The 14856-nt window shown below is 37.6% G+C and overlaps 1 long non-coding RNA gene across 2 annotated transcripts in view; it reads left to right on the top strand.

Moving 5' to 3' along the window:
* The window catches only part of LOC132000015 (uncharacterized), a 129374-nt gene that overhangs the window by 78349 nt on the left and 36169 nt on the right, over positions 1 to 14856 (top strand). For both annotated transcript variants that reach the window (XR_009399153.1, XR_009399154.1), the window contains exon 5: positions 6148 to 6234. This is a non-coding gene — a long non-coding RNA (uncharacterized LOC132000015). The remainder of the gene's footprint in view (positions 1 to 6147; positions 6235 to 14856) is intronic.

Below are 14856 nucleotides of genomic sequence, written 5' to 3'. Positions count from 1 at the left end.
TCAATGAAAGAGAAATCTGAGCTGTATAGACCATGTATTCTGTTTGTGTCTGCGGGTAGTAAAGTGTCCGCTTTTCTCTGGTCAGGGTAACAGATACACACGGTTTCGGTTCAACTTGTCTTTATTTCAGGAAAATCATTATGTGGGACAGGCACTGGACTAGGTATGAGGAGCTCTGTGTTAAGGTTTGAACCCATCCACCAGCAACAGGAAATGTGGATGAAGGTGCTTCTCTTCCTCAGGTTCAGCGTCCTGTCATTCAAATGATGGGGCTAGGATTCCATTTTCCAAAGGTCTAGGCTTTAGGTGTCTGTGATCCTGAGTGTGAGTGGAGTTTGCACACATGCAGGGGGCACACTCTCATAAAGGCTGAAAGAATCAAGCAGATAAAAGATTTGACCTTGTACTTTTCAGACCAAATTAATTATGAAATGTAAATTAAGTAATTAATTGCTAAGTTAATTAAAGTGATTTCTTCTTGGAATAATCAAAGTTAATGGTATCTTTAGATTTTGGGGTATCTTTGCAAGATTTAAACATCAGGGAGAACAGTGAATCTGAAGGTAAAAGGAGTAAGGCATCAAATATGAAAGGGACCATCCTAGAGTAAAAAATTACCACCAACTTCTGCAGATACAACACCAGGATCCCAACAGACATTTTTCCATTCAATCCTCACTTTTTTTTTTTTTTTTAACTTAAATTCAGTTAGCTAACATATAGTACATACTTAGTTTCTGATGTAGTGTTCAGTAATTTATCAGTTGCGTATAACACAGTGCTCATCACATCACATGCCCTATTTATTTTTTATTTTTTTTTTAAAGATTTTATTTATTTATTGAACAGAGAGAGAGATCACAAGTAGGCAGAGAGGCAGGCAGAGAGAGAGGGGGAAGCAGGCTCCCCACTGAGCAGAGAGCCCGGTGCTGGGCTCGATCCCAGGACCCTGGGATCATGACCTGAGCCAAAGGCAGAGGCTTAATCCACTGAGCCACCCAGGTGCCCCACATGCCCTCTTTAATACCCATCACCCAATTACCCCATCCTCCTACCCACCTCCCCTTCTTCAACCCTCAGTTTGTTTTTTGTAGGTTAGAGTCTCTCATCGTTTTCTCTCTCTCTGATGACTTCTCATTCAGTTTTTCCTCCCTTACCCCATGATCCTCTGCACTGTTTCTTATATTTTACATACGAGTGAAACATATGATAATTGTCTTTCTCTGATTCAGGCCTCACTTCTTTCATTTTCTCAACTGAGTTTCTTTTTAGCTTTATGATCTCTAAGTATCTTTGTCTAGTGTATTCCACTTTTATCTTTTCATTTTTAAAATAAGTTTAGATATATGGCATAATGACTTGACTGATATGTATCATGAAATTATTACTACAGTAAGTTTATTTAACATCCATCGCCTCATTCAGATAAAAAAAAAGTTTTTGTACTTGTGGTAAGAACTCATAGGATCTACTCTTCTACATTTAAAAAATGTATAAGGTTTAAAGTGGCAGAATCTGGAATATTTGTGAGCAAAAGGAAAATCATCTGTGAAACAACTCTGACTTCCTATTTTTTCTCTCTGCCAACAATGATCAGTTGGAAAGTAGGAAAACATTTTCCAGTAAATAACTCACATATTTGGACATGCCTAAGTGTTTAGATGAGTGATGAGAAAATAAATGTATAACTTTATTTGAAGAGAAAGTTAAAAGTCTATATTTGAGGTCTTTTGTGAAAGTGATTAAAGCATTAAAAATAGGAGAGATGTGTATTTAGAAGAAAACAGTATAAAGAAAAAGAACAAAAATTATGCTGTGAATTAAAATGTTTGAGAGATAAAGGGTATAGCAAAAGGCATTTAATGGAGTTGATTTATATATTTGAATAAAAATGTCTTTTGATTGGAGAAACAGATTTCCTTATAAAATTCTATTCACATAAGTTTTTCAAAGATAATGGGAAATTTACTACAATTCCAGATCAAGACAGATCTTAGGGTGGGTTATGGGTTTAACAGTTGTTCTCAAATTTCACCCTTAGAGGTTTTATTCCTTTGGATTCTGAGGATCATCTGTCCCTCCAAGGCCCCCAGGAAAAAGGGAAATATTTCTGGAGAGTATGGTTGTAATCTTTGATGTTTTTTTGAAGTTAAGGATGCTATCTGAGTGTGTCCCCGGGACTGGAGGAGGAGACAAAGGGACATAATCCCTTCTATTTCACAGATCAAGCAAGAGCTGTGTTACCCGGAGCTATGTGGAAGGCTAAAGGCTGAGAATCAGAACAATGACTTGTTAATTCAAATTCTGAGGATTATCTTGATCAGAAGGGCAGGGAACTCATTCTTGGAAAGTGAGTGCATGGATTCCAAGGGAAAGAGTAATGACCTCTAAGTGCATGGAATACTTGGGATCGCCCTTCATAGAGGTTTCTTTTGTTTACAACTGAACCCAACCTACTGTCCTGCGAAGTCGCTAAAGCAATCTTAGAAACTAAAAATTCAGTTTATGCCTTTGCCTAGGGGGTCACTGAGTATCTTTCTCCACCTAGTGGCCAGCGCCTCCCAACCACAAAGCTAAAAGACGGTTGGTTATTATAGCAGCGAAACAAGTGAGGTTTCTTGTTTTGTAATACCAGGCTAGCGAATCCTAGAGTGAAGAAGATATTTAAGCATATGTTTGGAAAAGCCGGTGGGCGTATTAATAATTAGGTTGGCTTGCAAAGCTTCCATTGTTCAGATGACATGCTTTGCATTCTAGTGGAGAAGGAGCAGTCGGGAATGCTTGCTGATCAAATAATGCACACGAGTGGAGTTAAAAGCTTGAGGCCAATTTTATAATATGAAGTGTTCACATTATAAAACCCACTTTCCAAGGACAGAAGAAGATGAGAAGAAGAGATTTAAAGAACCTCTAATTATTACTTTTTGGTGATTTTTGGATAATTTGTCTCAGTTATGCTCTGAGCATACTATAGGAACTCGATAAAAGCCTTCTGCATTTAATTGAATTTTATAGATCCTTCTGTGCCTCAATTCTTAAATTGTTCTTGTTATTTCTGCTTCTCCCACCTAAAATCCTATTCCACTAAAAACAAATACATCTTCTGAACTATGCACATAAGGAGGATTTTCCAGTTGTTTTCACGTTGGTCTTGGCAGAATTTGACACTGTTGAGTACTCTGTCCTCCTGGAAACACTTGTCTTCTTCTCTGCTCTGGTTTCCATGACACCATCCTCTTCTGCTTGCCTCCTACTTCCCTGGCAGGATTATTTTTTTTTGTTTGTTACCTAGTGTCACCCTCATTTCTTGGTCTCTTAAGTACTCTTGAGGTTTTATTCTTAGATCTCTTTTCTTCTTACAGCTTGTTGTCCTCCATGGTCACGTATCACCATTTGAATTCTGATGTCCACACTGGTGGTTTCCAGTCGCTGGCTTCAGCTCCACCCAGTTTCTCCTGAGCTCTAGACTGAGTTCTGGTCTGTCTGTTAGATCCTTCCACCACAACATCTTGCAGCCACCTAGAACACTAGGAAGTCCTAAATGAGCTCATCCTTTTCTGGCCTTCCTACTTAAACCTTTGCCTACGTTATCTATCTGGGTATGTGACATTGTTATTCAGTATTCAGAACCCAGAGGATGAATGGTATTGGCTTTATATTAACAATAAGAACAATGATTCATTAAACAGTTAGAATTTTCCATATCCTGTACTTAGCATTTCATAAATTGTGCCAGATAGGTTCTGAACCCACAACATATGGCCCATATCAGCTTGATTTTAGTGCAGCTATGGTGAAAAGTTCTGTGCTGTTTGCCATTACCCCACCCCAAGGACATGCCTTAGGACTTCCTCTGAAGCTGGGGAGGGCTGCCTAGCCAGTGAACAAGCCATCCAGGAAGTAAGGGGAAGATTAAAACTTCTTAGCAAATGAGGAGTGGGAGTTAGTGGATAATCATGTCCTAGCTTCCTATCCTGCAGAAGTATACTTTTGAGGGCCATTCTACAAGGTTCCTCCAAAGTCCCCTTGTAGGACTGAGCCACCGTTGCCCAGGTTGGGCACCAGTCCAACAATGTACTCTTAGTCAGCTTGGCTTTCCTCCTTTTCTTGCCTTACCCTCCCAGCTCCTGGGGAGCACCTCCTAAAACAGAATTCTGAACCTGAGTTCTGTCTCAGGCTCCACTTTTGGGAAAACTCAAATTGAGACACACACCTTTAATCCTCACAATAGGTCTTCCTGTGAGATTATGGTATGATTAGCCCCATTATAAAGATGAGGAAACTGACACACAAAGGAGGTAAGTAGATTTACCCAGGGTTATTCAGCCTTCTGGTTGAAGAGCTGGGATTTGAACACAGGCAGTTTGACTCCCAAACCTTTTTCCTGCCAAAACAGTGGCCTGATGGGCACGGGAGAGAATACCTGAGCAGTTAGACTTGACTGGCTCTAATAGCCATATGTCATTTTCCCTTCAATGTCAAGAGATTTTTTTTTTTTTTTCTCAGTGTTTTTCAGTTCTGTGTTGAGAATTCTCAGGAGATTTTTGGTTTGATGTTGAATAGAATAGAAATATTTACAGTTAAAGAACTGTATGTCTAAAAGAGAAAACAAAGTACGCTTATATTTTTGGACAACTCTAAAGGATATTAATATTTTACATGGGAAAATATTCATGATTGCTGAAACTTTTTGGCACTTTGCACACTTGAAGTGAATGTTTGGATGTTCTTGTGAATCTCTCTGCTTTTTGTTTCTCTTAAATGAGTATGTACCTTCACTGATAAAAGGCATTTTAAATGTAGATAAAAATGTGATAATGTTATACTAACACATGGTAAGAATTTTAGAAACATTAGTGGTTCCTTGTATAATCATAGATTCAGACAAAAGGAAAAATAAAATGTGAGAATTCATCTGAATTTAGAGTAGCGGTAGATTTTGAAACATTTTTTCAAATTGGAAATAGGATGAGGAAAAGGAACCATGTGTTTCCCTACGTGCTTGAGATACATGATCTCCTTTTACTTTCCATCAACCCTGCAAATATTCTTGTCATTTTTCTTATTTTATGGTTGAGGGATTAAGTTTAAAAGATCTCACAAACTCCCTTCAAACCACACAGTTATGAAGTGGCAAAACTGGGATTCACACCTGGTTTGGGTAACTCTTGTTACTGTGCCTGGGCAATAGAATGTATGATCAGGATGAAAGGATTTTGTAGTCACACATTTATAATATGTATGTCTTTCCTGGTTACACAACATGTCACACCGATGGTGTGGTGTAGGATATGCACAAATACAAGTTCGGTGGACCTTAAATTAATGCAAACAGTGACCTCCCTTGGAATAGCAACCTCCACATTTCCTCAGACAATGTTCTCAGGAGAAGTCAAGAATTTTACATATAATATAAACTCAAAAGTATTCTAATTTATGAAACTACCAATCCTGGCTAACCCACCTCACCAAAAAGAATTAATTTGCATCACTCTTTTACCAGAAAAATGTCCACTGTGGGATGTTATCTTTTATACCAGGGGTTGGCCCACTGACCAGCTTGCCACCTGTTTTTGTTCAGCCTGTGAATTAAGGGTTTTTACATCATTAAATGTTTTTCTAAAAAAACCAAAGGAAAAGGAATATTTCATAACATGAAAATTGTATGAAATTTAAGTTTAATGTGTTTAATAAATAATAAATAATAAAGTTAATAAATAACATGAAAATTGTATGAAATTTAAGTTTAATGTGCTTAATAAATAATAATAAAGTTAATAAATAAGTTTAATAAATAAACTTTTATTGGAACACAGCCCTACTCATTTGTTTGCATGTTGTGTATAGCTGTTTTGGCACATCTGAGTTGAATAGTTGTGACAGAGAACATATGGCTCTCAAAATCTAAAAGATTTACTATCTGGTACTTTACAGAACAAGTTTGCTGACCCTGTTCTACACTATTTGGTGGCTAGAAGTGAAACTAGGAGCATTGGCTTTCTATGGCTTTGTTTTATAAAAACCATTAAAATCCAATGCAAATAAGATGTACACTCAGATACTAATGTGCATTTATGCCTTGTTTGTACCTGCTAGATTATCTTCTCTACTTTTAAAATAACACTGTCTTGAAACTTATTTTTCCAGTGTTTGTTCCAGTAATAAACAGACAAAGGGGTGCAAGAAGCGAATTCATATTGGGACCGAGTTATTCTTTGGAAAGCAATTTTCCAGGTAGGATATTAGTAGAGTAATGGTGATCTAGGAGTGTACAGTTTAGAAATCACTATTGTACACCAAGTCACATTTAATCTTGATTTAATTTAACTTTTTGAGATCATATTATTATTATTCTCTTTTGATTGCACATAGGAAACTGAGGGTGTGTGAGATTCTTTGACTTGTTCAAGATCCCCAAATCAGTAACGATCAGAACCCATACTCAGACACTGTGGTTACTTCCTTTCCTTTTTCTTTTTTTGGGGGGAGAGGAGAAACTTCATTGTTAAAAGGAGACATTTATGTTTTTACATCTATGAGCAATACAAATATTTTTGGTATCAGAAAAGTGATGGAAATTTACTTAAAATAACAGCTTTTAGAATTTTGATTTTATTTTTGGATGTTTTTGTTGTTTACAGTGTTTTTTTTTTGAAGCAACATCCTTTTATCACCATAATTGCCAATATTTCCTTGTTGCCAGTTAAATTGTCAGCACTGAAATAGATTTTGCAGGTAGTGGCATATGTGAGTGTATACTAAAATGATTTTTACTTATACAGGTAATATAACTATGAACAAATATGTTCATTTGATTATAGAAAAATGCCCATTTCAGTATTTTTCTGAATGAAAACCAATATTTTAAATGAACAAAATATATTAAAAAGAAAAAAATGTCGCAAGACATATGATTGAATTTAACAGGGTCCTAATAAGTGCTTTGTTTGGATTTGTAGTTTACTTAAATCCTATAAAGTTATTTATTTTTCACACTCAAAAATATTAATACTGAATAGATGCAAGCACTGTGTCAGGTATTGGTGATGGGAGGTTATCCTGTGCTTTTATTAAGTTCATGGTATATGCACAGGAGCCAATAATTACAATATAATTCAGGTTGATATGTGCCACCATGGAAATCTATGTGAAAATGCTATGGCTACTAATTAAGTCTGATTAGAAAACAAGAATACTGTCAGAGGGTCAGTGGAAACATTGGGTGAATGGATGGTTCCATCTAGATAGAAAATGTAGAAGAGAATATAAAAGGGAAGTTTAGGTGATTGAAAGCAAAAAAACAGATGAGAGAGTTGGGGTGTGGAGAAGTTAGTGAGTTTGGTTTGGACAAGTTGAACCACTAATTGTCTGGTGAGAGCTAATATAAGAAAACATGGTTGCAGTATTTTGTGACAAGTATTGTGATCAGTAGCATGGTGTACCAACAGGAAACAGAAGATGGGCACTAACTTTTACCAAGTGAGGAAATCCAGAAGAGATTCCTGAAAGAAGTCACCTCTGCAGAGATACTTGAAAAAAAGAGTTATCTGGATAAGATGGGGAGACAAGAACCATCATATGTGACTTTGTAGATGCTATATGACTCTAGGGGATTCTGTTCACATAGACTCAGATGTGAATGGAGTTCCCCTGGAGTTCTTCAGTGCTTATCCTGTGCAATCATACATACATGCTGGTCCTACATGGGAATGGATATTTGGTGTTCTGTAGAAAGGAATGGGAGAGTGTGTGTGTGTTCCTGGAAGACTAGGCCACAAGAGAAGATAAGAGCTCTGAGGAAGGAGAAAGCATGATATGGTCAAGCAGTGAAAAATAGATTTTAGTTTCTGTCATAGAGTGAAAGAATGTGGTGGTGAAGTAGGGGAGAAAGGACCAGAACTAAAGCTACAGTGGTAAGTATGGACTAATCACCCAGAGAGTTGAAGTCAAATAGGATGTTGGGGCTAGAGATGGAGAGAAGTGAATAAACAAATATAGCAGGAACAGATATAGGAGACAGGCTTGAGATGCTTATAGGAAATTCTAGAAAGTGATATCTAATTAAAAAAATAAGAGCAAACACTTTGTGTTTATTATGTTCCAGGGACCGTTCTAAAAAATTTACATATATTATATAAAAAAACCTTTTATATATACTAAAGCATTTAATTGGAAAAAGAATCCTATGGAGTAGGTAATGTTATTTACCAACCCCCTCCCCCAATTTTACAGATAAAACTGTAGGACAGAGAGAGCTTAGGTGACTTCCCCAAGATCATCCAGCCCAGGTATTCTGGTTCAAGTCCATGCTCTTAACTATCACGTTCCTCTGCCTTACAATAAGAAGTCAAAATAATAGAACTGACTGGAGATCAGGCATGAGGGGGCTGTAGGTATAAATCTGGAAATCATCAGTGGAGAGAAAGGAAAGACTCAGAGAGTCTGGTGCCCTGCAAGTGAAGGGAAAAGCTTTATAATAGGAACCAGTGGACAACCTCAAGGGCAGCACAGTATTCTATTTAAAGAAGTTACTGGTCTTCACAGGCTTTAATAATAGAGGTAGAAGACCTTAGTAGAAGCAATCTTAGAAGGATGATGAGGGCAGATGTTAGCACATACCGGATTGAAAAGTGGATGTGCGCTAGAAGTAATTGAGGGAGTCAAGATAGATGTTGATGGAAGTAGAAGAGGGGGCATTATCTAGAGGAAGGTTGGTCAAGAAGGGGGGGCAGATATCTATCCTATCTATCTATTTATCTATCTATCTACCTATCATCTATCTCAAGGTGATATGCCACCACAGTTTGTGCATCAACAGGTGGGGTACTTTTGATACTGGCTATATATTAGTTTCATCATAGTGCCATCTTTCTGATGTGCCAGTCAGAAATGAAGGGTCTTTCTGCTTTAACTACTTCTAGCATACCCACCTCATGCATGGAATGGAGAGTAGTGCCTAGAGAGCTGTGCAAAGTCTCTGAGTTTGCTTAGAGTTCCTTCTTCCTTTTGCTTTTAAAGGTCTACCTCGTATCAGTTCCTACTGCTATTCCCTCTTCACTTGGCTCCCTTTTCTCATTTTGTTCCATATGCGCAGTTCACTCTGGAACCAACTTGGTAACTCTGTAGGGTACACTGCTTTGGGCTGTGGCCCCTTGGCACTACCTGTCCTACAAAAGGTCCTCCTAGTACTACTGGTAAAGCTCACAATAGTCCTCACAAAGAAAGTGATGAGTCACTGGAGTAATTTCTAGGCATGCTTAGAGATTGAGGGGAAAAACCCCGTAGGATGGAGGTATTTTGTCTACTTGATTACTGAATTCATATCCAGGGCCTTCTCAAATCTTTACTTTTTTTTTCTCTTACTTATAAAAATTATGTTGTTGACTCCTATTCTTTCAATCAATGGAAAAATAGAACATGAATGAAAAAGTTACGTCTTTCTTAAACACTATGTCTGGCTTGTCTATGTATGTATGTATGTGTGTGTGTATCTGTCTATCTAATCTATTAATGTGTGATCATCATCTACCAGTCTATCAGTCAGTCAACTGTCTATCTCATGTTAAGTTATTGGAAAGTAGGAGCTTTTTTTCCCTTGAGTAGTCACTGATATTGTGTTTTTAGGAACATGCTTTTGTTCCACAAATTTTAACTGTTGATGTAAAGGAAAAGAGATTTATAACCAGAGCCTGTGATTCTGTTAGTCTAGAAAGGTCCATGTTAAGGTTGAAAAAATTATCTCAACAATGTGTTACAGTGACAGTCAAAAGCAAAGAGATACCTTCTGCACTGTGAAAGTTTTCAGTTGTGAATGATCAATATTGGATATTTGTGAAATGTATCTAGGAAGAAAAATTTAATTGGCAAAACTCTCTGAAGTCTTACTATTTTTTAAATGTATATTTTTGAGGTGCCTGGGTGGCTAAGTCAGTTGGAAGGCTGCCATGTCCTGATCTCAGGGCTCAGGTCACAATCTTAGGGTCCTGGGATCGAACCCTGCATTGGGCTCCTTACGCAACAGGGAGACTGCTTCCAGATTTTCTCTTTCCATCTCTCCATCTCTCTCTCAAGTAAATAAATACATCTTAAAAAAATAAATATATTTTTAGTGTAGTCCTTTTTCCCCCAACTCTGCATTTTATTTGATTTTCTTGCCTCTATCTTCTACATCTTTATTGTGCTTTTTCTGTTGCCTCTTCCTCCTTGTGTTCTTTGTAATTTAGTTTTCATTTCCGAAATGGCTTTGTTGTTTTCTTTTTCTTTTCTTTTTTTTGGGGGGGAGGGATCCTGTGTGCTGTCAGTTCTTGTTGCATGCTATCACTTCCTCTCATCTGGCCATCTGCTCGCTGAGTTTGGGTATTTCTCCTTTATAGTTTCAACTGCTACATAAAAATTTAAGACTCTCAGTTGGAATGTTAGATTATACTTCTTATCTATTTTGAGTCCGTGTTTTTCTGGTGTTTTCACTGTAAAGGAGCTATTTTACTCTTTTCTATCTTTTAAATTTTTCTCATAGGATCTTGGTGTGAATGTAGAGCATATTGCTTTGTTGTTAATCATATTTTAATGAGATAGATTTTTGTGCTATCTACAGGAGGTTCCTGTGGAGGCATAAGGCCAGGGTGGATCCCTGGGCTTCCCAGCTCAAAGTCATCCTCCTCTGTGACCCTAATGAAAAACCTCAAGTCTGGCCTTCCTGTGTGGTTCCAACTTTTAAAATTATTGTGTTTTTATTCAAGTGTAATTGACATACAGCATTATATTAGTTTTGGGTAGACAATGTAATGATTCAACACTTCCATTCATCACTGGGCGCTCATTGTGGTAAGTGTATTTTAATCCCTTTCACTCCTCCCCTTCCTCCTCCTCCCCTCTGGTCACCACCAGTTTGTTCTCTGAAGGTAAGTCTGCTTTTTTGTCTCCTTTTTTCTTTGCCGATTTGTTTTGTCTCTTAATTTCCACCTATGAGTGAAATCATATGGTATTTGTCTTTCTCCGACTCTTTATTCTTTCTACCCCATCACTGGGCAGCAATTATTTGAAGTTTTCTAATTTTCTGTTTCCTGGTTTCCCTGAGAATAAAGTTTACATGTTTATTCTCCTTGCTGTTCTTTGTGATGGGCAGATTCAGTGCTATGCTGCTCCTGTGTTCCCACCAGAATCAAATCAGTGTAATGTAGTGCTTGTTAGTCCTCAAATTTATTTGGGTCCCAAACTTGATTCTCCATTTCCCAGATCTGCAAGCTTGTTCCCAAGCCACAACTAAGGTGATAAATAACACTTAGTTTGAAGAAATATGGGGATAAATATGGAGATTAAAACAGATTATTTTTTATTTTATGTTTGTATCTCTTTTCTCCTATGTGAAAAATATTACTTCCTAATGACATTTCCTATTTACTGTATTTTAAAAGTAGCAGTCACAATATTTCTACTAAAAGTAATATAGCTGAATGTAGCTTGTGATTTCGTGGCAGTTCTTTTGTCTTTTGTATACATTCCCAGAGGAAGATATATTTGATATATAATATTTTAATAGTCACTTGATGAGATTCTTCTCCATGTAATCATACCATCAATTTGATACACTATTAAATACATCTGTTTCAGATTGTTATCTTTATAGAGTATTCCTTTTTAAATCTATTTGTTTTAAGTTACATAAAAACATTTATATGGTTCCAAAATTAGAAGAGTAAACAAAGTATATTCAGAGACACAGCTTTCATCTTTGTTGCCTGTACCCTATTCTTTTCCTCTCCACTTTATTCATTTTTGGTTTATTCACCAATTTCTGCTCTTTGGTAAATAAACATATTTACATCTTCCTACCTCCATTCTTAGATAAAAGCTGTCATATAATAAATACTTTCCTGGGTTTTGATTTTCCACTTGACACTATATCCTGGAAATCATATCCTCACATAAAAGCAGGGTATAAAGTTCTCTCTCCCTCTGTTCTTCTCTCTGTTCCTCTTCTGCTTTTCTTCTCTCCCTTCCTCCCTCGACTTTCTTTTTCTTTTCTTCTTTCTTTTTCAAAACTGAGGTATAATAACATATATACAGCAAGGTGCACAAATCCAAATTGTTCAATTCTGGGAATTTTTTACTATGTGATCACTACCAGATCAAGATACAGAAATTTATCCCCATCCAAAATGCTCCCTTTTGTTACTTCCCAGTCAGTATTTTGCAAAGGAAACCACTTCCTGATGTCTATTTTCATGGATTGGTTTTGCCTAATGTAGACATTTGAATAAAAAGTCTTTTATGTCTGGTTTCTAACATCATGGCTGTGAAATTTATTCGTTCTCTTCTGGTGTTGTGTCATATTCAATAGTATGATTACACCATAGCTTATTATCCAGTCTGTTATTGATAGACAATTTTTTCTAAATTTCTGAGAATATTTTAGTTTCATATGCATGTCTATTTTTTTTTTTTAAAAAAAAGACTAGGTCTTCATGCACTGAATTGCATAAACATCTTGTGAAATATATATCCATGAATGTATTTCTAGAACCTTTACTCTGTTAGGCTGGCTTGTGTCTACGCTTCCACTGCTTTACTTCTTGAATACTAAAGCTTCAGATTATCTTGAAGTCAGGTAAAGGAATCCCCAGCTTTGCTCCTTAAAAAAGAAAATTGTTTTGACTCTTTTCCTATAAATGTTAGAAATAGTGTGTTGTTTATTAAAAAATGCTAGGATTTTTTACTAGGATTGTATTGAATCTACAGAGCAATTTGGGGAAAACTGACAGCACTATATTGAGTCTTCTAATCCACAAACACTGTATATCTTTCCATTTATTTAGGTCTTTGATCCAATTGTTACTGCTTTGTTAAGGGCACATATTTTGCTCAAGTTGTACCTGAGGTGTTATTATAAGTAGTACATTTTTAAATTTTTCAATTTCCAGTTTTTAATTGTGTGTTCAAATACAATTGACTTTTGAACATGGATCTTATATCTTATGGTCTTGCTAAGCTCAGTTATTAGTTCTAGGGTTGTTTTTTCCCCAGATTCAGTGGGATTTCCACTCTGACAATCATGTTGTCTGAGCATAGGTCACAATCTGTATGGCTGTATTTCTTTCTTGCTTATTGAATTTGATGAAGTCCCAGAACCTAAGTCAGGTTCGGTGGGGTGAGGAGGTTCGGAGCCGACGACTAAAGAAAGAATTCTTAAGACGTCGTTGGTGCAAAAGGTGATTTATTAGAGCACAGGGACAGGGCCCGTGGGCAGGCAGAGATGCGGCTGCCCCGGGTTGTGAGGGGTGGTTGGTTATATATGCAGGAGTTGGGTAGGTGAGGACAAAGGGCTATTGGGGCAAAGAATACTATCAGGATATTGAAGGCTTAGTTACTATCAAGTAAAGACAATTGAGAGTCTCCTGGTGGAATGTTACATTCCTGCCATCAAACATCCTTGTTAATGAGATTTAGGTTTAGAAGAAATTTAACTTTATTTACTTTTCCTTCTACCTCCACCTCCTTCGGTTTTTATGGAGGGGAGGGTGACATTAGGTTTGAGAAACTGAGTTCTGTGTCTTTGGAATTTGGGCTATTGATAAGGTAACTTCTTTGTTTGTAAATCTCAAGGACATTTGCAAACCAAGGGAGACTCCTGTCTTGCAGGATTGTGATCTTAGCAAGTTAACTATTTATCATTTTATGGCAGTCAGGGGTGCCTGAGGAATGCTACACCTATGGAGGGGAGTGGATGGAAGGGGGGGGGTGCAAGGCGCCAGCTCTTGCTTTGTCCTCAGCCAGCCTCCTGCTCCCTCATCAAATTGACCAGGAATTACCTCTTTTATGCTCATACTTTTCATGTGTAATTTAGGTGTTGATCAACGATTGAGGAAAATTTACATGCAGATCATGGGGCTTTCTTTCCCAGGGCTCCCTTCTCTTTGTGCTTTTAATCTAAAAGCTCCTGTGGTTGCCCAGATACCAGACTCTCTCTCCATAGTCCATTAAGACCAGTGTATTTCTGGCAGAGGTCTAATCCTCTGCTTACCGGAAACTGGAAAGCAACCGCAAGGCAAGGGCCAGGTGAAAAGGATAAAGCTTACTACCTGTACCTTCTTTTCTTTTTTTTTTTTTTTTTTTAAGATTTTTTTATTTATTTGTCAGAGAGAGGGAAAGAGAGCGAGCACAGGCAGACAGAGTGGAAGGCAGAGTCAGAGGGAGAAGCAGGCTCCCTGCGGAGCAAGGAGCCCGATGTGGGACTCGATCCCAGGACGCTGGGATCATGACCTGAGCCGAAGGCAGCTGCTTAACCAACTGAGCCACCCAGGCGTCCCAACTGTACCTTCTTTTCCACGTGCATCACAGCACTTCAAATCCTTGCCTGCACTCATTCCCCCTCAATTCTTGCAGTGACTTTAACATATTTTGTCCAGGTTTTGTAATTTTTTCAGTGGGATGGATTAGTTTGCTATCAGCTACTCCATTACGACGGATACCAGAAGCTTTTAAGTGTACTTTTATGTGAAAGAAAGAAGGAAGATAGTAAAGCTGGTATTGAGGATTTATTTATACAAATGACTTGCAGCCTTTTCCTTTTTGTAGGAATCAGGCTGTGACTATTGAAAGTGTTTGGAAACACCAGCCAGGCTGAGGTGTGGCTGATTTGGTATCTGCGGCATGGACATTGTTTGTCACCATGGTACGGTGGTTACAGTTTCCAAAGTGGAACCCTAAATAAGACTACGTACACAAGATACACCACTCTAGTTTTTTCCTTGAATTTCCTGATAACATGTGTGCTTGGTGTCACCACCTTTATCTTGCTCTTAAGAGTCTAGGACAGGCACTTTGGGGATCCCTGCCAACACCCCACTCTTTTATTGC

Source organism: Mustela nigripes, chromosome 13 (assembly GCF_022355385.1).
Source record: "Mustela nigripes isolate SB6536 chromosome 13, MUSNIG.SB6536, whole genome shotgun sequence".
Lineage (NCBI taxonomy): Eukaryota > Metazoa > Chordata > Mammalia > Carnivora > Mustelidae > Mustela > Mustela nigripes.
This window is presented reverse-complemented; position numbering and strand designations above follow the sequence as displayed.